The 24593-nt window shown below is 44.2% G+C and overlaps 1 long non-coding RNA gene across 1 annotated transcript in view; it reads left to right on the plus strand.

The window, feature by feature from the left end:
• Positions 1-1883: 1883 nt before the first annotated feature.
• The window catches only part of LOC311011721, a 78752-nt gene continuing 56042 nt past the window's right edge, over positions 1884-24593 (plus strand). The window contains exon 1 of the long non-coding RNA XR_014596944.1: positions 1884-1984. This is a non-coding gene — a long non-coding RNA (uncharacterized lncRNA). The remainder of the gene's footprint in view (positions 1985-24593) is intronic.

Consider the following 24593-nt stretch of genomic DNA (forward strand, 5'->3'; position numbering starts at 1 on the left):
AAAACCTTTGGATCAAAGACAACACGATACTGCACAACATCCACTAAAGGGAGTCACACACTGTTACAATAGTATGTGATGATAGTCTTGATTCTTTGTATTGGGGATAACCAAAACACTAAATTCAAAACAGACTGAGGGACAGTTTTATTCATACAACAGTCACTCTGATGATAATGAGGTGTATGTAAAAATGCATGTAATAATCTTCCATAAACATCATTAAATAGAAGAACCATCTCAGTACCTTATGAAGATGTGTGTCCTGTGTGTGCAGTATAGTGAACATGTTGGTATTAAATGTAAATACAATTTAGTTTTTACATGGAAGTTATTTAAAAACAAAGCATTGTTTTCTGTAAACATATTCATTACAAATTGTAAGCACTAAAATCCAATATACAGGTGTGTCATCTGTACTAATACATTTTGATATTAAAGTTAGATTACATGGAAGCTATTGAGAGGAGCTGACATGTTTTTCCTACTTGAAAAACTTACCACCATCATTATACGACTATTAACTCACGCATTCACACAGTCGACATTCGTCACTCAATATCTGTGATGTGATATATTGGGTCATATTAATTCTGCCATGTCGATTGGAGGGTCATGTCAAAGTAAATGGTATTGCCAGGGGGGTTATGCATAAAGTGAACAGAGGTCCGAAAATCCCACCAATGGGTCTTAAAATAAATAACGTACAGTCCCTAAGTCATTGATGATGAGCTAACTGTCCTCCTACTACCAACACTGAGAAATGTTTAGTTCTTGTTGCATCCAGAATCAAATATCTAATTCATAATTTTAATTATCCAACTTCAATAGGTCACTATCCCTAAGGGATGCCTATCAAATTCGTTGATCCTTTATATTTAAGGGGAAACAAGAAACAAGAAATAAGTACGGTGGCCCAGAGGTGTCAGGCCAAATACAAAAGCCGCAACACAAATACAAAAGCCGCAACACAAATACAAAAGCTGCAACACAAATACAAAAGCCGCAACACAAATACAAAAGCTACAACACAAATACAAAAGCCACAACACAAATACAAAAGCCACAACACAAATACAAAATTCACAACACAAATACAAAAGCCACAACACAAATACAAAAGTCACAACACAAATACAAAAGCCACAACACAAATACAAAAGCCACAACACAAATACAAAAGCCACAACACAAATACAAAATTCACAACACAAATACAAAAGCTACAACACAAATGGAAGTCACCTAAAATACGGATAAACTCTACTTCCCAAAATGCATTGCGGCTCGTCTGACTTCTGAAAAGTTTTAGATAATGGCGGACGATTGCGGTGATTCTGGCGACAGTCAGCAACAAACCGCGAACACATGTAAGTATACTGTAACATGATTTTTATGTTTCCAGCTGACTTTTAAATCGTATTGATAATGAACGTTACTTTATTGTTGTTGGCATTGTACGTTAACGTTACGAATCGAAGGTCCTGCTAGCCGGCTAGCCCACTGAAGCTAATTTACCACAGAGGTTAGCGAGCGTAACCGAAGCAGCAAATGTGCCGTTTTTACCGACGTTAATTAAGAAGATAGTGCTTATGTTAAACCGTGGTTATATATTTACTAACGGTGGTAAATAACACGGTGCATCATTGTTCGTTAAAGGGAGGGATGCAGACACCGAGCGCCTCATCCGGTGGAGGGAACGATAAGGAGAAGTTCACCGGCAGGAGGAAAGCTGCTCTGTGAGGCTTCACTTAAGAAAATGTGGTATTAAATGTGATAATTCTCATATGCAGGGCTTAACTACTCGTGCATATTTAGCTACTCAATGATATAAGGTTGAAAACCAGCGTATATAGATGGGAAATGTCCTGCTCTCCTGAGATGTCTACCTGAAACGTTCTGTTGAACAGCAAGAAATCATCAATGTGCTGTAACACTTTTCTATGTACTGTTCTTCATATAGGATGTTTCTTAAAGAACAGGGGTGGAGGGAAGGTGGAGCTGGATGAGCTAAGAAGAAGTGGGAGACCCTCAAGCAGAAATACAAGGTGAGTTGGAAGCAGTTTAAAGTATTGAACTCTACATGCTTGATGTGAAGCATAAAATAAACAAGATGATGTTGTCTTTCTTATAATAACCAGGCAAAGTCAGTGCTGGGTAATATCAACAATGTGTTAAGGGTCATTCCGTGCCAACTCAGCCACCCATGTACATGACACCTCTCAGATTTTGCTGAAAAGCGGTGAAAATATGCCTTATGTTACCAAACAAAGGAATCTGAAGTTTCAGGTCAATATCTCAAACGGTTTGCCCGTGGCGTCCATTTGAATTTCAAGTGCCACACCCCTTTTTGACACATTGGAATTTCGCATTTCATTTGTTGGCATTTTTGGAGGCCCATAACTTCTGTTCTAATAGTGATAGAAGGCTGAAAATTGCTCTGTTAGTTCATTGTAATGTGTTCTTCACAATTCTACAGGCAGAATCAACATTCCTTACTGTTTGGGTGAGAGGTGGGTCACCAAAGTCCAATTTTTTTTTGACGGACAAAATTATTTTTCACTTTTTGGGTGCTCCTAGCACCACGATGAATGATCACATTTATTCCAAACAGGATTATTTGTTATATGTGGGACCTTTGCTCTTGCCAAAATGAATTTGAAGGGTATGGTACCACTGGTGGGGGTTTTATGGGGGTCTAAAAACCCTCCCGGGCAGAGGTGACTCTTTTGGAACCCCATATTTGGACCCCCAAATGACCACGTGGGCACTTGATGATCCTAATGGAATTTATACCAGATAAAGATACATATTTGTTCTTTCTTTTAATGAAATAAAACCTTTGACTATGAAGCTCCTTGATATGAATTTTATTCGTCAAAATGCACCATTTTGGACTTTTTTTTCCAGAAGTCTGGAATGTAGATCAGGGAGAATTTAGTGATGATAAAGCATGAAAATATGGGAAATAACTAAGTATTATGCTCAGTGATGGCAAACAATTAAATATTTAGACTGCTGGCCATTAATTTCCTGAAAATTACAAATTACAATTTTCAGAAAATTACAAAAAAACATTTTCAGCCTTCTATCACTATTAGAACAGAAGTTATGGGCCTCCAAAAATGCCAACAAATGAAATGCGAAATTCCAATGTGTCAAAAAGGGGTGTGGCACTTGAAATTCAAATGGACGCCACGGGCAAACCGTTTGAGATATTGACCTGAAACTTCAGATTCCTTTGTTTGGTAACATAAGGCATATTTTCACAGCTTTTCAGCAAAATCTGAGAGGTGTCATGTACATGGGTGGCTGAGTTGGCACGGAATGACCCTTAACACATTGTTGATATTACCCAGCACTGACTTTGCCTGGTTATTGTAAGAAAGACAACATCATCTTGTTTATTTTATGCTTCACATCAAGCATGTAGAGTTCAATACTTTAAACTGCTTCCAACTCACCTTGTATTTCTGCTTGAGGGTCTCCCACTTCTTCTTAGCTCATCCAGCTCCACCTTCCCTCCACCCCTGTTCTTTAAGAAACATCCTATATGAAGAACAGTACATAGAAAAGTGTTACAGCTACGAGCCTCTGAGGATGTACCAGGACTGCTGGAGACTCTGATGATGTCCCAGGACTGCTGGAGACTCTGAGGATGTCCCAGGACTGCTGGAGACTCTGGGGATGTCCCAGGACTGCTGGAGAAATTATTTTTTTTGAAATATTAAATTAAGTGTAATACTAATCATGCTTTATATTTTGATAAGTAATGTCCATTAAATGGGAGCAAGAACCGAAATCGATTCAGTTAAGTGAGAGAAGATGAGGACGAAATGTCAATAAAGTAAAAAAAAAAAAAAATGTAGTATGAGATGTGTTTGAGGTCACTTCCGTGTTGGCTTTTGTATTTGTGTTGTGGCTTTTGTATTTGTGTTGTGGCTTTTGTATTTGTGTTGGGGCTTTTGTATTTGGCCTGACACCTCTGGGCCACCGTAAATAAGCTTGAAGTTACGGAAATGATCAAACAAAATCTAGCCATGATGTAACTATAGCTACATGGCTAATAACTACAGCCAGAACGGCTGTGTTCTCGGCCTGGAAAGTAAAAAGCCTGCAAGTAAAAAAAAACAAAAAAACATGTTTCTTTCTAAATGCTGCTCCCAGTCTGTTAACAAGGATGAAGTTTAACTGAGAGAAGTGAGAATACAGATCTAAGAGGAGATGAGAGATTCAGGGAGGAGCTAAGATGTTACTGAACTATAGAAGAGAGAGGAACTTCTAGATTCAACAGAGTTCAACACCAAAAACCATCAACATTACCTTCATTCAACATGATGTCATCAGACTGTTTCCTTTCCCTCCTGTTCATTTCCATTCTAAGAGGTAAGATTCTCTGTAAAATAGTTCAATTACAATATTATTTGAATGTGATCCATTAACTGAGTCTTTTGAGTTTTCTCTCCTTTAGGTGTCAGCTGTGAAGAACTCAGTCCAGCCAAGAATGAAGAGTCCAGTTTAGAAGACAGCACTGTTACTCTGTCCTACAAATACTCCAAACAAGCAACCGGTAGTGATTATTTCTTCTGGTATCGACAATATCCAGGAAAACCACCAGAGTTCATCATCTCACACTCTGGTTTAGGAACATCTCCCATTTAGCAACAGGAGGAATATTAAAGAGTCAAAACCCTGGACTGAAGATTAAAGTGGATCAAAACCAAATCAACATGAGCATCTCGTCTGCTGCAGTGACAGACTCTGCTGTGTACTACTGTGCTGTGAGGCCCACAGTGACAGGAAACACCAAAACTCTGTACAAAAACCTTCAGAGCAAAGACAAACAATACTGCACAACATCCACTAGAGGGAGTCACCATGAGACACTGTGAAGGCTTTAGAAATGATACTACTTTGACATACTGTATGAGTCTCTTCCTCCTGCAGATGTGACTTCATGGCAGAGAACTGTTTGATTCCACACTTTCATTGTGGTGTTAAATAAAAACATTGAATTAATGTCGCTGCTTTATTCCATGTGAAGTACTGGTAAAATGGAGAGAAGTGATGTCTCCCAGAATTTAACTGGTTTAGAGCGGCATGGTGTAGGGTTGGTGTCCCGTTAAAGAACACGGATACAGATGTCCTGGTTTAGGTTGGTTTATTTAGCTGTGGTCTGTAATAACAATACAAAGTAACAATTAGTACACTATACATGATACACAAACATAATGAGATGACTAAGGTTACAAAGGACTGTATTTAGTACTCAAGTATATCATATGGATCATATAACCTAAACCAATCACCTCACACCAGGCACACAGACAGCATGACTTAGCTTATTAGCTTTAACAACACACCAGCATAATAAGATAGCTTATTCAGAACTAAACAATGCACATTAACAATATTAGCATCCAACTTAGACAGCATAACATCATTACTCTCACCTTCTGGCATTTACACACAGCAATTAAGCAGAGAGGTACAGGTGAATGATGGGGAAGGCAAAGGCAATTGCATCTATCCACTGCTGTATCGAGAGAGAGCTAACATTCACAGCACAGCAGTTCACCCACAGGTATGGTGCATTCAATAGCGTCAGAACGGCTATGGTGCGTTCAAGAGCATGGGACATATGGAACTAACCCATAAACAAGTCATTACTGAATGGAACACAATTCAATAAACAAGTTAACAAACATTAACAGCATGGGCTTTCTAACAACTGGTGTTCCAAACGTTTCTACCATTGAGTAAATCTAGAACTGAGATTATTTTAAAGCTCTTAAAATTCTGTAAACCAGGTGAAATCTAGCTATGTCGTCTGCTGATGTTAAACATGGTGTTCTAAAGTTGTACAGTGAAGATATCATGTTTTCTCTATTCTCAAAGTGCAAATTCTTTCTTGTCTTTTCGAACCGAGAAAAGGTAATACATTATCACAGATACCTTGGAGATGGGAGAAAAACCTGGTAGCATGTGAAGTCCTGGTATTCTATGGAAACATTCAGGGAGGAGCTATGATGTTATAATAGAAGAGAGAGGAACGTCTATACAGTATTCAACAATACACAAACCATCAACATTATCTTTATTTAACATGCTGTCACTTCATCATTGTGTGTTTTCCCTACTGTTTCTTTATACTCTAACAGGTGTGGTAGAATGTGCAGCATGAAAAAACAATCAAGTTTGTTGTTTTTGTATACAAGTCATTTAGAAAGACATTTACAACATGAAATAACAGTTATCTCGTCCTTAAGGTGTCATATAGATAGACGGACTTGACAAGGAACTCTTTTGACTCAAACATTTATCATTGTTGATCATTTAGTGGCAGATCAAGTTCCATCCAGAACACCGTATTTCTCCAACAGTCTTTGAGACTCATAACAATAATGTCATCATGCTAAATGTGATGTAAATGTAGAGAGTTCCTCGACACATGATAAAGAGGAAGGACCAATGATGTGAAGGCTCAGATCCATCAGAGTATCAATGTTCTTCCTCTCTCTCCTCCCCTCTCACTGCAGACATGAAACACTGGCTGAGAAACATCCTGATTCTGACTTTCTGGCTAGGTAACTCTTTAAACCTGCTGATTGTTCTCCTTTAATCAACCATCTTTATTGATTCATCTCTTCCTCTGCATGTTCTCTTCTTCCCCAGAGTGTAAAGGAGAAGACAAAGTGAACCAGCCGACAGGAGATGTCATCGCTACTGAAGGACAGACAGTTACACTGGACTGTACATTTGAGACAACTTACACAAGTCCAACTTTGTTCTGGTACAAACAAGAAGTCAATAGTTTCCCAAAGATGATACTGCTACGGCTCTCTTCAAAGACAGCTAATTCTGAAGAGAAAGGCAGATTTGATGCAACGATCAACAAGACATCAGTTCCTCTGAAGATCCAGAAGCTTCAGCTGTCTGACTCTGCTGTGTACTTCTGTGCTCTGCAGCCCACAGTGACAGGAAACACCACAACTCTGTACAAAAACCTTTGGAGCAACAACAACACGATACTGCACAACATCCACTAGAGGGAGTCACACACTGTCTGTCTATGTGAACCAAACTTCATCACAATTGAGTGTTACAGCAAATACTCTGACATCTAGAAGAGCTCAGATCAAACTTTGACAAACCATTATTTTTGGGCTCTTACATATTCATAACTGACTAAATATGGAACATTTTAATGTAACTATACACGTGAGTAAATACACACAGGACTTTTACCCAGGAGACCACAGTGTGTGTCATGTGTGAAACCAGAGGTCCATGTTGACTTCTTTGTTACATAACTTCCATACTTTAGTAACATCAGTTCCATAGTTATTTGAACCCAAACCATGATCTTTGGCTCAACCTCACCAAGTAGTTTTGTTGACTCAGCAAGTTCTGCACTGCAGGGTCTTGTACAGGTGTACTGGTTGCTCATGCTGCTGGACAATGGTAAGAAAACACAGGGAAATGACAAAATAACCTGTTTAAAATATTATACAAACCACTGTATGAGGATATGTTGCCTGAGTAATGAAGCGAGTTACAAGTTATTTTTCAGATTCAAAATGAGCAAAGGCTGATTCTCTGGACACACACTGACATTGAACTCAACCAATGAGATGGAGCAGAAATGTTTGAGGAAGTCAAATCTCTTGAGAAGGACTGTGCAGCAGAGAGCCTGTTCAGTTAGTTCATTCTACTGCAGAGGAAGAACACTACTCATCTGCTGTCTGTTTGGCTTTAACAACTCCAAAGACATGTTGCTTTACCTCTTTTTACCTTTCTTTGACTTTATAGGTGAGTGTTAGAACAGAGATCAAAGTCTCATTGATCCTGCTGTATTATCCAGGTATTTTAGAACTGAAGGTTTATATGTGGAAGGTAACAATTTATTAGATAGAAAGTCTTTTTAATGCATCTTAAACTAATCAAAGATGAAAGAAAGAGTGAAGAAGCTCTGTTGAACCTTGTGATGTTTAAATCTCTTACAGACTAACCGACATGAACACTCATTTTGCAGCCCTGGGTTCCACCAACAGCATAAAGCCAGAGAGTACCGAAGCACATGTTGCAGAGGGCAGAAACATCAACCTGACCTGTAAATATGATGGGACTAATATCTACAATATCCAGTGGTATCGACAATACGAGAGATGCAGACCGGAGTTCCTGCTCTCCATCACAGAGGGAGGATCCATTCATCCAACTGTTTCTGATTTCTCAGCTCACATTGACAAAGCAGAGAAACGTGTTGATCTGGAGATCTCAGCTGCAGTGACAGACTCTGCTGTGTACTACTGTGCTCTGCAGCCTACAGTGACAGGAAACACCAAAAGTCTGTACAAAAACCTTTGGAGCAAAGGCAAACAATACTGCACAACATCCACTAGAGGGAGTCACACACTGTTACTGTTGTAAATTCCCTATTAGTTTGTGATATCGTAATATATATTATAGCATTATTTCTATTCAGGCACTTTGGGCAGCCCAGGTAGCGCCGTGGGGTCCTAGAGTTACGAGCCGTACGGGTCCGCGCCGGAGCTTGTCGCGCACAATTGTTTAACACACCACGACAAAGAATGCGTTCGTGAAGAGTGAGTAATATTGGACCACGTGTATTTACGTGATATAAACGTTATATACATTCCGTAATGCGGTGCCTTAAAGTGGTCGTGATTTGTGTGGTTCTGCCACTGTGTTAATTGATTCACTCACGAACTGGGTAGCTAGCGTATTAGCCTGCACCTCGGTTAGCATGTGTGTGTCACTCTGCCGCACCATGTCGGCCGTTATATTGCACTATTGTATTATTGTGTTAACGTGTGCATGTGGCAGCTATTTGTTCCAGTTATGTTTATACAGCATTTATGGGATGTTGTTAGTACTAGAGCCCGGTGTTTTTAGTAGGTAAATTTAGTAATAAATATTTGTCTATTTCTTATTCTGTCTTACAGAAAAACCATTCATTCCTACGTCATTCATTCGTTCATGCATCCATTCATCTGTTCCGTCATTCATTTGGCTACCTGTTGACGCCATCATTGATGTCATTCATCTGCAAGAGAAATAAACATCCTGAACTGTTCCCTGCGTATGCGTCTACTCTCTGACCGGAGCTACTGTCCTGGATAAAGTGGTCCCAGCAAACATACATATACATTCTACAATATTGGTCCTTCGAGCCGGATTACTTCACCCACGACGTCACCATGGACGCAGAGAGAACAGCAGCAGCCGAAAGCGGAACGCAAAGACGAGGAAGGCCGCGACAGCTTCCAGCACACATGCAGGGCTATCAGGTCAGCTTACCACAGTCCCTCATGCCTTATACTGCCTCCTTCGGAGACGACATCGAGAGCGCCAGCACACAGCAGCTGCGGTCACTCAGCCTGCGGACCGAGTCCGCCGCTACAGGTGACCAGCTATACACCGCGCTCGGGCCCCCTCCCTGTCCCCCCTCGCCAGGAGCAGCCGACGATGAGGCGAGTCAATGGGAAATAGCATCGGATGCTAGCAGTCTGCCCAGCCACCAGCACGTGTCTATGGGGCTCCAATCGCCACCCCCCTCCGAATACAGCTTCGATGCAAGCGGACCAGGTTCTCCTACGCAACAGCACACGCCATATACTGGTCTAGGTGTCCCGTCGAACCACTCACCTTGGTTGGACCCCCAACCAGACAGCCGTGTCATTCAGCAGCAGCCGTTATCCCCCCAGCCGGGACCACCTACCCAGCCTCAAGATAAGCTGCCGCTAACACCATCGCTGTGCACAACAACCGCAGCGTGGCGGTCTGAAACAGGTTGTACACTAGGCCAAAGGCGGCCGAGCTACACGTTGACTCAGTCCCTGCCATCAACAATAACTTCTGCACCGCTATTCGGAGTGTACCACCCCCAGCCTGCTCCAACAACTCAGCCAGCCTATCAGCTGGTGCCTCTAGCACCTGGTCCAGCACCGTATCAGCCTATACCAGCCCCACCGGTCCAGTATACACCCCCGTATACACCAACACAGATGCCCTCCGCTCTCCAGCCTCCCAGGCAGCCAGTCCCAGTACCAAAACTGCCTAAGTTGGTCAACGACAATGAGAGAGACTTCACTGACCTGAAGATGGCGCTGGACCACCTACTCAGTCCCCACACGGAACTCTCTGAACACTACAAGTACCGTGTACTTATGGAGCACCTGGTTATGGATGAAGTCAGGTTGATAGCCCAGTCCTGCAGGCACTATGCGCAGCCCTACACCGCCGCTATGCAGGCCTTACAGCGGCAATACGGACAGCCACATCAACTCGCGCAAAGTGAGATTGCCACAATTCTGAACTCCCCTGACCTCAAAGCAGGAGATTCCAAAGCCTTCCAGAACTTCGCCCTTAGCGTCGACCTGCTAGTGGGAATGCTTACATCGCTGGAAGGGCCCAACGGAATGGAAGTGATGTCGACCGGCCATGTCGATCGGCTCCTGAGTAAGCTCCCTAAGCAATCGAGGGACGGCTTTGTGGAGCATCTACAGGCTCACGGTCGCCTCAACACAAACAGCCTAAACCCGTACAACCTTCGAGACCTCGCCGACTGGCTCAGGGTGAAGGCTGAAGCCCAAAGACTGTCAGCAAAAATGGCACAGCGCCATCGGACTGAGGGGCCACGGGCCCCCAACAGAGATAGACAAGTTCCTGTCCCCAGGCCTCACAACCTCTCAGTTTACCATGGCTCCGACAAGCCTAAATCTGACAGCCGTCAGCCTTCAGACACGTTTCGGTCGGAGGCCAAGCAGCAGAAGTTCGAGAGGATATGTCTCTTCTGTAAGAGTGCCGACCACTACCTATCACAGTGTCCAGACATCGTCCGGCACTCACCGGAAGAGATCGAGAAGTGGATAGCAGACGGCAAGCGTTGTCGTAAGTGCGGTCGCACCAACCATAAGCAAGACGCCTGCACCCTGAAGAAAGCATGCAGTGAATGTCAGGAGGTTCACCTCAGAGTTCTCCATACCATTACCAAGCCAGGTCCCCGTGTCTACCTCATCACGCCAGAGGATCGCGCCTCCCTAGCCAACTCCAAGCAAGGAGGAAAGGTGTACCTCAAGGTGGTGCCAATCATCATTAGCCATGGGAGCAAGTCGCTGCACACCTACGCGATCCTTGACGATGGGGCCGAACGCACAATAATACTGCCAGCTGCCGTTCGTCACCTGGAACTCAAAGGTGAAGCCGAATCTCTCGCTCTGCGGACGATCCGCCAAGATGTGGCTCGCCTCACTGGTGCGTCGGTGAACTTCCATGTGGCCTCCCTGGCACGGCCTTCAGAACAGCACCTGGTTAGGGGTGCCTTCACAGCGGGACAGCTAGCCCTGTCAGAGCAATCTTACCCCGTAATTGCACTTCAGAAGCGCTATCGCCACTTGAGGGGCCTCCAGCTGCACGACTTCAGTAAGGTGCGTCCGCTACTGCTAATCGGTGCAGATTGCACCCACCTGATCACAGCCAACGAGCCCGTCAGGTTCAGCCCCAGAGGTGGACCCGCAGCTGTTCACACAGCGCTCGGCTGGGTGCTCCAGGGCCCAGATGGTCTCGGGTCTCATGCTGCTGCATGCTACTTCACATCTCTCAAGCCAGCGCCAGATGACTACTACCAACATGTTGAACGTCTCTGGCAGCTGGACGTCCTCCCGTTTCGAAGCGAGAAGCTAGCAGTACAGTCCCGTCTGGACCAAGAGGCCGTGGGCATCCTGGAAGCACGCACTGAGAGGGTGAAGGTCATTGACACATTCCGGTACGCCACACCTCTGCTCCGGGCCAAGGACGCGCCACTGCTGAAAGCCGCTGTTGAAGCAGTCATGCCAATGCTCCGCAGCACAGAACGCCGACTGGAAAAAGACCCAGCTAAGGCCAAAGTCTACGAAGCAGAGATCCGAAAGCTCATCGATGGAGGGTGCGTTACCAAGCTCAGCAAAGAAGAGACGGATAAGTCCAACGAGTCATGGTTTATTCCCCATCACCTCGTCCATCACAATGGCAAGGATCGCCTAGTCTTTGATTGCTCCTTCACTTACTGCGGCCTCTCCCTTAATGAGCAACTCCTCCCGGGTCCTACCCTTGGACCATCGCTCATCGGGGTCCTCCTGCGGTTCCGGCAGTATGCTGTCGCCATCAGCGGAGATATCCGGGCAATGTTCCACCAGGTTCGGCTCCTACCGGAGGACCGGCCATTGCTGAGGTTCGCCTGGAGGAACCTGCGACGAGAAGAGCAACCTAACATCTACCAGTGGCAGGTCTTGCCATTCGGTACGACAAGCAGCCCGTGCTGTGCAACGTTCGCGCTGCAGAAGCACGTCAAAGACCACGCAGAGGGAAACGAAGACATCCTGCAGTCCATAGAGCAGTCGTTCTATGTGGACAACTGTCTCCAGAGCCTTTCAACACCCGAGTCTGCCAAGCTCCTCGTGGACAAGATGCGGCAGTGTCTGGCCTCGGGAGGATTCGAGATCCGGCAGTGGGCAAGTAACGTCCCATCTGTCGTCTCCCATCCGCCTTCCACTGCCAGATCAGAGAGCACAGAGCTATGGTTAGCTGAGAAGAGCGCCGACCCTCAGGAGCCGGCTCTGGGCCTACGGTGGCATTGTCCAACCGATCAACTTGGTTACAAGCCCAAGCCGATGGAGAGCGAGATTCCCACCATGCGCCACGTGTACAAGGTGCTGGCCAGACAATATGATCCTCTTGGATTCATCATTCCCTACACAACGCGGGCCAAGGTTCTCGTCCAGAAACTGTGGGCGAAGAAGAGGAGCTGGGACGACCCAAACCTTCCTCCTGACATCCTCGAGGCCTGGTCCAGCTGGGAGAGGGAACTCCCCGAGCTGGCGAATATCTCCCTACCGCGAACCTACGCACCACAGGACATCGCCAATGAAGCCACAGAGTATACAATGCATGTCTTCTGTGACGCCTCTGAACAGGCATACGGTTCGGTAGTTTACCTCACAACGAAGAGTGACGACACCATCCATGTCTCATTTGTGATGGCAAGGTCTAGGGTGGCTCCGAAGCGGCAGCAGTCAATGCCACGTCTAGAGCTCTGTGCAGCATTGACAGGAGCCCAGCTGTCCTCCCTCGTTCATCGAGAGCTCACCTTAAGCATCACCCAGACCTTCCTTTGGACTGACTCCACCACCGTCTTAACCTGGTTGACATCAGAGTCCTGCAGGTTCAAGGTCTTCGTTGGAACCAGAGTCTCAGAGATTCAGGACCTGACGTCCGTGTACACCTGGCGGTATGTGGACACGGCCAACGATCCGGCCGACGATCTCACCCGCGGCAAGACTTTGGTTGAGCTGGCGGCACCAAATCGGTGGATTCAAGGTCCATCGTTCCTCCGTGGTCCGCCTGAAAATTGGCCATCGCTTCCCACCTCCACAGAGCCAGAAGATGCTGCTGAGCTCAACCAAAGTATCTTCTGCGGCCTCACACAGATGAGTCTGGCCCTTCAAACACCAGACGTCACACAGTTCGACAGCTGGACAGACCTGGTAAACGCCACCCAGCAGTTATGTGATGGGGCGGCGGCTGACCCATCCTTACCTCAACCGGACCTCCTTGACGCCGAAGCCCTCCTGCTGAAGGCTAGCCAAGCAGACTGCTTTCCAGGAGAGATTAAGTGTCTCAGGGCTGGTAAACCAGTACTGCCCAGCAGTAAGCTCAGTACGCTTACACCGGAGATGGATCCAACAATGGGTCTAATCCGAGTCGGTGGACGCTTTCGTCGTATGGACACTTCCTGTTCGACCGACATCCACCCCATAGTTCTCGATCCCTGCCATGCGGTAACAAGACTCCTTATCAAGGACGTGGATGCACGACTACTCCACCCAGGGCCCGATAGGGTCTTCGCCGAGATCAGGCGCAAGTACTGGGTCCTGCGTGGGAGACAGGCTATCAAGCACCATCAGAGGACTTGTGCGGAATGCAGAAAATGGAGAGGGCAGCCAGTGGTTCCAATAATGGCGGACCTACCCCCTGCCCGCCTGCGGATCTTCAGGCCTCCGTTCTTCTCGACGGGAGTGGACTGCTTTGGACCATACGTCATCAATGTCGGGCGGCGCAGTGAGAAACGATGGGCCGTCATATTCAAATGTCTCACCACTCGATGTGTCCACTTGGATCTGCTAAATAGTATCGACGCCGACGCATTCCTCCTGGCATTGAGGAAATTCATCGCACGTAGAGGCACCCCTTTCGAGGTTCTCTCTGATCAGGGAACAAACTTCCGAGGGGCAGAGAGAGAGCTGAAGGAGGCGTTCGCTGCAATGGAACCACAGCTACAAGAGAGACTTGCCAAGCAACGGATCAAATTCAAGTTCAACCCACCAGCGGCTCCCCACTTTGGTGGCGCCTGGGAGCGTGAGATACAATCCGTCAAGAAAGCCCTGCAGGTGGTGATTGGTGCTCAGTCCCTCCAAGAAGAAGTCCTGCTCACAGTCTTGATTGAGGTAGAAGGTATCCTCAATTCCAAGCCCTTAGGATACGTGTCGTCAGACGTTGGGGATCCGGATCCTGTGACACCAAACATGTTGCTGATGGGGCGGCGGGACGCCTCCTTGCCACAAGTGTCCTACGCTCCGGACCCACTCACCAGGAGACGGTGGCGTCATTGTCAAATGATGGTGGATCACTTCTGGACACAATTCATCAGGAGCTACCTACCGTCTCTTCAGGTCCGCCAGAAGTGGCATCAACCTACCGATGATCTTCTCCAGGACACTGTCGTGATGATCGTCGATCCTCAGCTGCCGCGGGCTCATTGGCCTGTTGGGAAGGTGGTCAGGCTGAATGCCAGTGCCGATGGATGCGCCCGGTCTGCTGAGGTCCAAGTGGGGGACAAGACTTACCTGCGACCAGTAGCACGCCTTGTGCGGCTACCAGCTGTTCCGGACGACGACGCCGATCCAGGGACTTCTGTAGCACCTTAGGGAATTTATTTTGTTTACATAATAGCCATGCTATTCAGGGGGCGGCTGTTGTAAATTCCCTATTAGTTTGTGATATCGTAATATATATTATAGCATTATTTCTATTCAGGCACTTTGGGCAGCCCAGGTAGCGCCGTGGGGTCCTAGAGTTACGAGCCGTACGGGTCCGCGCCGGAGCTTGTCGCGCACAATTGTTTAACACGCCACGACAAAGAATGCGTTCGTGAAGAGTGAGTAATATTGGACCACGTGTATTTACGTGATATAAACGTTATATACATTCCGTAATGCGGTGCCTTAAAGTGGTCGTGATTTGTGTGGTTCTGCCACTGTGTTAATTGATTCACTCACGAACTGGGTAGCTAGCGTATTAGCCTGCACCTCGGTTAGCATGTGTGTGTCACTCTGCCGCACCATGTCGGCCGTTATATTGCACTTTTGTATTATTGTGTTAAAGTGTGCATGTGGCAGCTATTTGTTCCAGTTATGTTTATACAGCATTTATGGGATGTTGTTAGTACTAGAGCCCGGTGTTTTTAGTAGGTAAATTTAGTAATAACTATTTGTCTATTTCTTATTCTGTCTTACAGAAAAACCATTCATTCCTACGTCATTCATTCGTTCATGCATCCATTCATCTGTTCCGTCATTCATTTGGCTACCTGTTGACGCCATCATTGATGTCATTCATCTGCAAGAGAAATAAACATCCTGAACTGTTCCCTGCGTATGCGTCTACTCTCTGACCGGAGCTACTGTCCTGGATAAAGTGGTCCCAGCAAACATACATATACATTCTACAATACTTACACTGCAATAGTATGTGATGATAGTATATAGTCCAGATAGTTTTCACTCATGAGACACCGTTGTGATGAAGGCCTTTAGAAATGATACTACTTTGACATATGATACTAATAAACCATCAACACTACCTTATTTAACAAGCTGTCACTGCACCATTGTGGGTTTCTCTACTGTTTCTTTACATTCAAACACGTATGTTAGAACATGTGAGGCCCACACAGACGAGCTCCTGGAAGCCTTTTCCCCACACTGTTGTAGTGAACCTTTGACCTCCACTAGAGGGCAGCATTATGAAGTAGGCGGTGCACTTCTTCTGCACGGTGTTCAAGCATTCAGTCAATAAGAAGTGCTGCTGTGAAGAAGAGAACAATTGTGTGAATGTTGAACATCAGCTACTTTCTCCTGTTGATTTAAACCTTGTTGTAGAGATGGAACGTTGGCTGTGGATTATTCTTGCTGCTCTGTTCTTTGGTAAGATAGAAACAACAACATGTTTGATATTTCCTAAAGATTTACATCAAGTGGAGTTCAGAGCAGGACTCTCTGAACAGTTGGGCTGATTCTGTCCACAGAGTAACACTGTACAGTTGACATTTCCACTCCTCCTGTCAGCCTCATGAACAATGTTAATGCTTCATTTTCTCTCCTTTTCCAGGACTGATAGCTGGAGACACAATCTATCCTGTAGAAGATGAAGTCAATAAAAGAGAGGGAGAATCTGTCTCACTCAGATGTAACTATGAGACAACATCAGAAGATGTTTATCTTTTCTGGTACAGACATCATTCTGACCTCCAGGCACCTCAGTTTATACTCTGGAAAGGAGCAAGAAGTATAACAGACGAACGTATTCCTGATAATCGATATACATCTGAAACATCGAGAGAGTCAACTGAACTGACCATAAAGAGTCTAACCCTGGCAGACACAGCTCTCTACTACTGTGCTGTAGACACACAGTGATACAAAGTGTGGAAGAGGCTGTACAAAAAGCTGAACTCAGATATCTGACTACTCTTCAAAGAGGATGGAAGTGGTATTGAAACCCCAGCTTCATATCAGATATCAGACTCTGATCATTCCTGTTTCATCAGAGTCACTGTGGTTACAGCTGCTCATGAAACACTGTAGGAGGATTCACATGAGCACCGAATCCACATCAGTGCCAAACCACCTGTATGATGGTTCAAACACAAGACTATTTTACAGACTAAATGGTTCAGTTTGCATCACAAACATGTTAGGAAGAGTCGTGCATCAAGTTCAGGTGTGCAGTCTGCTCAGTGGTCCCAAGAAAGGTTATTCCAGGGTGCTGGAAAGGAGGCTCTGATCCAGGATCAGACCTCAGATACAGGAGGAGATATTCATATTCTGTCTTGGCCGTGGATCAGTGGATCAGCTCTTTACCCTTGCTGGTCTGTTGGAGCGGTCATGGGAGTTTTCCCATCCAGTGTGCATGTGTTTTGTGGACTTGGAGTAGGCTTAGGACCGTGTTCCGGTGGGAGTCCTGTGGGGGGTACTACAGGAATATGGGGTACCGGGGTCGTGAGCCATGCGGTCCTTGAATAACCAAAGTGAGACTTGTGTCCGTATACTTGTCAAAAGGTCAAAGACATTCCCAGTGTGTGTTGGCCTCCGCCAGGGTTGTCACTTGTTATAGAAGCTGTTTGGGATCTTCATAGACAGGATCTCAAGGCCCAGCCGGGGGAAGGGGTGTGTCGGTGATGTGGTTCTGTTGGCTCCTTCAGAACGTGACCTTAAGGAAGCTCTGAGGTGGTTTGCAGCTCAGTGTGAATGAGTCAGTGCCTCCAAGTCTAGGACCATGGTTCTCTGCAGGAGAACTGTGGAGTCACTATGTGAGTCACCGCCCCAAGTGAGGGAGCTCAAGTATCTCAGGCTGTTTTGCACAAGTGAAGATCGAGGACCGGGGGCCATTTCCAACTGGGAAAAGGCCCCCGGGTAGACTTCAATGAACTTATACAGGTTTGACCCCCACAACACTTAGAATCTCTGTACAGTTTGCTGTTTGGATTTTTCTGCAGGTTCCTCCTTCAGTCTGACCTTCTAGAATGATGATGATGATGATGATGATGATGATGATGATGATGATGATGATGATGATGATGATGATGATGAAGAAGACTGCAGCATCTCCATCATTTCTGAAGCTTCCATCAGCCTGAATGCAAACAGACTCCAGCAGGAGGAGGAGCTAAGGCTTCATGTAGAAACTGAAGAGCTGCTGTGTTCTCTCTATTGTTCCTTCAGAACTAGTCAAGATAATGCAGCTCTTTTTAGTTTGGATGATGATGTTCACTTTTCATACTGGTAAGTCAACTTTAACAATAGAAGTTGAGTGTTGTCATGAACCTTTTAATACCATTAAACTCAGTTTAAAGAAATACAAATGTGATGATGAATGATATCTTTGTTCTTTTCAGGATCCTCTGAGGATTTAGTGAAACCGTTGAAAGATGTAATGCTGGCTTTGGAGGGAGACGATGTGACTCTCTCCTGCAACTATACAGGCTCTGTAAATAACCTCTACTGGTATCAACAGAAGTCCAGTTCATCTCCACAGCTTCTCATCACGGATTATTCAAAGGAAGTTCCAAGGTTGTCTTTAACACATAACAAACCATCTAAAGAGTTTCATCTGGGCATCTCGTCTGCTGCAGTGACAGACTCTGCTGTGTACTACTGTGCTGTGCAGCCCACAGTGACAGGAAACACCAAAACTCTGTACAAAAACCTTTGGATCAAAGACAACACGATACTGCACAACATCCACTAGAGGGAGTCACACACTGTTAAATTCAATAGTATTGGTTGATAACATATATTCCAGATACTTTTCACTCATGAGACACTCATTAGAAACAGTGTTGGGCAAGTTACTTCAAAAGCGTAATGCATTATTTATGACTTGTTACTGTCATTTAAAAGTAATTAGTTACATTACAATATTACTGTCTTTGAATTGTAAGGCATTACACTACTTTTACATTACTTTTGCATTACTTTTCGCCAAAATAAAAGGAAATATGGATTCTTGTGTTCAATGCAGCTCATTACACAGCAGGATGGGATGTTTTTCGCTTCAAATTAAAAGAACGAAAAACGGAAAAATGACTCGTATCCCGTTATTCGTTTTAAAAACGGAAAACGAGAAACGGAAACGACTCGTTAACTGATATTAGATATTGTGTTCATGAATGGGATTCGGGGATGAAAAAAATAAGTATTTAAGTACATGATTTCTATATCATTTAGTTATTTTTTACTTATAATAATTTAGCACTAGGAATAATAAATGTCAGATTATGAATGGATTAAATTTGTGGCTATACACTACAATTTCTGAAAAGGTATGAAATGTCACTGTGTGTGTATGTGTGTGTATTTTATGTGCATCAGATTGTAGTTTAACGATCATATTTCATTCTGCAGAGATGCCTCGTAAGGAGAGGAGGTTAAAGAAAAAACAAAAGGAGTTGCGTGAGGCAGTGGATCCCTCGCCAGCTGGATGACAAAGAGCACAAAAGGTAAGAATAACACATGTACCAGCTATTTACATTGCAGAGGTATTCAGTTAGAGAAAACAACAATAAAAAAAACAATTACAATGTTGTTGTTCTGTTACATTATCTATCATAATGTATGGTGGGTTAATTATTGATTAGGTGTAAGAGTTATTAACTAGATTAATCCAAGAGCAAATTGTGCCTTGTTTCCAGATGGACAGGGAGTGAGTGATGATAGGTCAGATGAGGAGATGGAAGGAGAGAAAGAGGAGGAGATGGAAGGAGAGAAAGAGGAAGACACTGTGCCTCAGAGAAATGAGAGTTTGCTGGGAACAGAAAGCCAGGAGGAGACAGAGGCTGGAGGAAAGCTGTCGGAGGTTATTGAGGAGCCCACACAGAATGCTGAGGTAGAGGGAGCAGCTAACCAGGAGACAGAGGTTGGAGTGAGAGCGGGAGAGCCTGAATTACAGATTACACAAAATGTTGAGGTAGAGGGAGCATCAAGCCAGGAGGAGACTGAAACCAGAGGGAGGCAAACATTCTCACACCTACTTGGACTTACCCACCCAAATGATCCTGCCCATGTCCTGCAATTAAACATCAAATATGATGAGGCCTTCATTCAGTTGTGCAACAGTACTGGACCCTGTCAACCAGCGCTCTCATCCTTTCCAAAAAATGAAGAGGGGCGGTCATTTGAAAAGAAATGAAAGTAAATACACAAGCCTCAAAACATGGAAATCAGAAGGAGTTAATCGGTGGAGAAAGGCTCTGGAGAGAATTAAAGAGCACAATGCCTCAGAATCACACATGTGCGGTATGGTGAGGTGGAACAACTTTAAAAAGAGATCACTGGAGGCAGCTTTCGAAATGGGTGACCGTGCATCACAAGCTACTAAAGACAGGGAAAGAGGAAAAAACAGAAATCTTGTCCCACTTATTAGCCACCACTCTTTACCTGGCAAGACAGGGCAAGCCTTTTAGAGGAGATGATGAGACCCTGTCAAGCCAAAATCGAGGTAATTTCCTAGAGTTGGTGGAGCTGTTTAGCAAATATGACAGTGTAATTAAATTACACCTGGAATCCATAAAAGAGAAGCAGGGACCTGATAAAAGACCTCTTGTCTCACTCCTCTCCAACAGAAGTCAGAATGATATGATCAAAGCTTTGGCCATATCAGTCAAACGAGTAATCCAAAAAGAAATCCAAGAGAGCGAAACCTTTTCAATTCTCATGGATGAAACCACAGATGCTGCACACACTGAACAGGTTTCTTTTGTTATCAGGTACATGCAAATCAAGGAGTACTTTCTTCAGTTGTGTAACGTTCATACCACAAGTGGAGATGCTCTTGAAAAGGTAGTGATAGCTCTACTGGAAGAAAATGATCTAAAGTTGGAAAACACCCGGGGTCAAGGGTATGATGGTGCTGCAAACATGAGCAGACGCTTTAAGGGACTTCAGTCAAGAATTCTAAAAAGAAATCCAAAGGCCTTGTACGTACACTGTCAGGCACATTGCCTTAATCTGGTGTTAGTTGAAAGTGCAAAGTCGAGCATCTGTTTTGTCAGCTTTTTCAACTTAGTTGAAAAACTTTATACTTTTGTGGCCAACTCATCCAAACGACACTCTGCATTTATTGAAATGCAGAAGACGATGTACCCTGATCAGCGTCCACTGGAGCTGCAGAAGCTGTCAGACACGCGGTGGGCCTGCAGAGAAACTTCCCTTCGCACTCTGAGGTAGGTCCTCCCAGCTGTCATGCAGTTTCTTGAGGAAATGATACAGCAAGACCCACCAGACTCTTCAGCAGGTGATGCAATGATTCTTCTCAAGAGCATCAACTTTGAATTCTTCCTGTGTCTGGAGATCACCTGTCCAATCTTCCAGGTGACTGCAATGGCCTCTGATGCTTTGCAGCAGAAAGACATAGACCTGGCTACAGCATACAAAGTTGTTGATGGAGTTTTTCAGAGGCTGGCCCACAGCAGAACAGAGGAGCAGTTTGAGAAGATGTACAAACAGGCTACAGAGAAGGCTGTATCAGTGGGCCTGGACCCCCCAACCGAGATTCCTGGTCAAGCAAGGAGGAGGAAAATGCCAGCAAGGTTCAAGGTCATTGCCACAACAGCTACTGCTGACCACACTTTCCCTACTTTGTAAGACTACTACCGTGTTAAAGTGTATTACGTTTTCATGGACACAATGACACAAGAGCTTCAGAGACGCTTTAAAGGAGAAGATAACTCCACATGGGAAATCCTGAATGCCCTCCACTGCCTGACAGTCCCAGAGAACTGGAAAACAACAACAATTCCAACAGAGGCACTGCAAGCTGTGAAGAAACTGCCAGTTCTACAACATTGAAGAAGAAGACAAATTGCAGACAGAACTTAAGGTCTTCCATACTTCATACTCATGCCCCTCACCAATCGGTGTGACATCTATTCTTTCAGTGGTCAAAGAAAACAATGCACATCTGGTTTTCCCTAACTTGACTGAGCTGCTGAAGACATATGGCACCCTTCTGGTGTCTACAGCAACTGTGGAACGTTCTTTCTCAAAACTGAAGAAAAAACTGAGCATGGGCAACAGGAAGTTGCTGTTATAACTGCAACAAAGAAAAATGCCACTGTGATGTGTAAAAAACACAGAGAGAGACACAGACAGACCAGACAGACACAGACAGATACAGACAGACAAACACAGACAGACACGGACAGATACAGACAGACAAACACAGACTGACACAGGCACAGACACACCCCTCCTCTATTCTCTTTCTCCCATTATTAATGTTCCACTTTCAGTTACAGTTACAGTTAGATATGAATACATGTCTGTTAATAAATACAGGATGAAACATTTCAAGTTGAATTTGAAAATGTTCCCCTTTCAGTTTACGAATGAGCAACTTGTTCTGTTTAGTTCAAGCAGTCAGCCTTGGCTGCAGCCTCTCTCAGCAAGTAGTCTCCTCCAAACTATCAGCAGTATGGCAGGTCAGTCACAGTGAGCCATTTTCAATGTTAGTTATCTTGGCATCTTATCATGATCACATAACACTTGTTTAATCAGCTACTATCTCTCCCATGCTCTTTTTAGTGTCTACACTCTCAGATCAATACAGCCCAACAACTGCAGCAATATCAGCAGCAGCAGCCTCCTCACCAGCCCCCTCAACAGAAGCTGTTCAATGTACCCCATCAGGTCAAACAGAGACTAATTTTGCTTTGCACTGGCCTCTAACAAATATGGCGTGGACAATGACATGGTGTGTTGTGATTCCATGTTACATTCTTTATGAATATGGGTTGCAACCATTCAACCGGTTATATTGTAAGGTATGTTTCTGTATGGCGTTTCAAATTCGTGCTCCATGTGCCCCCTTTTAACTTTTGCAAGCTGTAGCAACTTGTATAGATGTACAGTGGAGAGCATCCTGACAAACGCCATCACAGTGTGCTATGGGAACTGCACTACACTGGACAGGAAGGCTCTCCAACGGCGGATTAAAACGGCACAATACATCTGTGGAGCAGCCTTCCCATCACTTCAGGACACTTATAACACCCGGGTCATGAAGAGGGCACACAACATCACCTCGGACACTACACACCCCAGCACACACTGTTCACACTGTTACTGTCTGGCAGACGCTACAGGAGTATGAAAGCCAGAACAATAAGAAGAAAGACTCAGAAACAGTTTTTATCCACAAGCCATCAGGCTGTTGAATGACTGTCACACACAAACCAACTCTGTGAACTGTGAACTGTATATTTGCACCGTGCACAATGCACCATGTTCATTGCTCTTGAAGTACTACTTTACTCAGATGAGGACCTAACACTTGTTCTATTTTTGGCTCTTACTTTATCGGCAATGATACGTTGTGGTTTCTTTGTTTCCTTCTTTTGACAAATGTACTTATTGTAAGTCGCTTTGGACAAAAGCGTCTGCTAAATGACCTAAATGTAAATGTAAATTGCACTATATCCTTTTATATTTATATCCATATCTTCATATTTGCACTATATCCATACATAAATGCTGCTAAACTGGACAGACTGTGAATATCTTTTTTCAGAAATTTGATGAAATGACACGGAATGACGTCATTCCGTGTCATTTCATCAAATTTCTGAAAATCTTCCCACCTGACCATCTCAGAATGTCCTGAAAAAATTCAAGTACAACGACACACTTGTTAATAGGACAAATCCAAAATATTAGGTCTCTACTGTCAATAGTTTTCTCATGAAACATCATTGAATGAAGGGTAGTTTAGACGGTTTTTGGCATCATATTCTGAAAAGCCATTTTTAAACAGCAATATCTGGAAAACTATCTCACCTGTGGCCTCAAAATTACAGAATTTACTGTTATTCAATATCAAACTTTGGAGACTTTTGTACTGTAATGTAAAATCTTTATGCTCAAATTAAGATTATTATTTGATTTGGTTGTGTAATTTATATACTTAAAGTATGACAAAATGTAGTCTTCAATATTATGCTGTTTGTTCATGGTTTAAGACATTAAAAGCTGCTTTCACCATGTAACTCACATTCAAGGACGTATTGCCTCTGTAACTACAACTGTGCTACATTTTAATGTTTTCATAAGGCTAAATTTATCAGTAGCATTTAGTCACATGTAAGTCTTTGGTAAATGGTAAAAAAAAAACCACAATTGAATTGCCCTCCTGTGATGTTTACGAGTAGGCTGTTAGGACATGCAGTACCAAAACCGGCCACAAAAACCCCACCAATATCAGGATTTTAAAAAATCACTGCGACAAATTGAGGCAAAACACCCTCCCGATTTTTTAATATGATTTTAACAAGAATATGATCTTTTAAAAAAAAAGTAAGTTTTGACCTGATACCTGTTGTCAGTTTTTTGGAATATGACTCTGAAGTTGGGCAAAGATGTGTTAACTTCCATGTTTGAGCCTTAATATCTGTGAAACTAATCATCTAAGAGAGACCATATTTTGTAGAATGTTTAAGGTAACACCAGAGATAGAGGCAGAAGTGATAGAAGTCTTTTATCTGCAAAAATGGGAGCTCAGTCACTCTTCAAATGTACTACTTTTTTTCAACAAGCCACATTTTAAGTACCTACCATACTAGGTTATCATTGAGCTACACCCCTGATATTTCATGTCTGGAGGCTATAAGTAACAGATATACTCTGTAAAATGTTTGAAGGCCACAGGTGAGATAGTTTTCCAGATATTGCTGTTTAAAATGGCTTTTCAGGCGTTTCATG

Source organism: Eutrigla gurnardus, assembly GCF_963514095.1.
Source record: "Eutrigla gurnardus genome assembly, chromosome: 4".
Classification (NCBI taxonomy): Eukaryota; Metazoa; Chordata; class Actinopteri; order Perciformes; family Triglidae; genus Eutrigla; species Eutrigla gurnardus.